The sequence below is a fragment of the Acyrthosiphon pisum genome, unplaced genomic scaffold (genome assembly GCF_005508785.2).
Source record: "Acyrthosiphon pisum isolate AL4f unplaced genomic scaffold, pea_aphid_22Mar2018_4r6ur Scaffold_20676;HRSCAF=21801, whole genome shotgun sequence".
Lineage (NCBI taxonomy): Eukaryota > Metazoa > Arthropoda > Insecta > Hemiptera > Aphididae > Acyrthosiphon > Acyrthosiphon pisum.
The window spans coordinates 14,583-15,884 of record NW_021770061.1 but is presented as its reverse complement, the minus strand read 5'-3'; positions in this window follow the sequence as shown (position 1 = coordinate 15,884).

Genomic DNA, 1,302 nt, shown 5'->3' with positions numbered 1-1,302 from the left:
ATGTTAACAAAAAAATAATTACTATAGGTACGTCATATATAGGCGTACCACTTATTAAATTTTTTAAAATATTAAATTAAATTTAACACTGATAAATAATAATACGTAATAATATATACGCAATAATATACTCTTCGCTCTATAATTATTTAATAAATAAATAGTACCTATTATTCAGTAAACACGACAAAATATATACAATATATATTATAGGTATAATTTAAGTTAGGTTAGGTATATGAGCAGCCTATTATGTTATAGATAATAGTGAATATATTTTGTGCACACATTTTTTACGGTACTAACACCTCTTATAAATGCTATTTATTAAAAATAATAATTTACCACCGCCTACTATATTCTATATATATCGTATAAAACTATATATTATTATATTTAAATATACAATATTATAGTATATATTATAATTAATATATTTAGTACAAATATTGTGTATTAAATAATATACATTTTAAAAATTTAATCAAGATTAATTGTTAACATTGAATAATAATTGGTTTGTTTAATATTTAGTTTAATAAATTGATTAAATATTAATATGTAACGGTAATTCATTATTAATTATTTTATATTTATTAAAAAGCTTTTAAATATATAAATTTAAATAATTTTCCTTTAATATTTATTAAAATGTTAATAAATTTTTAAATTTCAATATTTAAAATTAAATTTAAAACAAATATTTATTAAATCAGTTTCATTGAAAAATGCTGTGTGGGTTGATATACACACATGTGTAAATTACAGTAAAAAAGGGTCGATCCTTGAGCGGATCCTGCGCGTCGTATACCGGAATGCGTTGTCTTGACCACGTGCATCCGCCGGATCGCCCGACGATCACTGTCTTGACCATGTGCGTGCGCAGGGTCATCGACGTAGGCTGGCGGGGTACTTCATACCCCGTCAATGTCCACCCAGATGTGGCTTATTTGTGTGGCAAAATCTCGATATTTGTACCCATAATATAAATTTAAGCGTGGAATATAATAATATCGTGTATACAGAAATTATATTATATTATTCTACAAATTATTTTTAAAAGAATTGTTAAGGAATGCGGAGTCGGCCGTGAGACCGTGTGAACGTAGAACCCAGATGCCAATTATATATATATATATATATATATATTATATATATACATAAATACACACACATATTTGTGTAATAAAACACCGTACACCATTATATAATATAATATATATTTATTTCCGAAATATTATATATTATATAGCATATTATTTTCACGTATTTTTTTTAAACCATTTCAACAATTTGAAAACT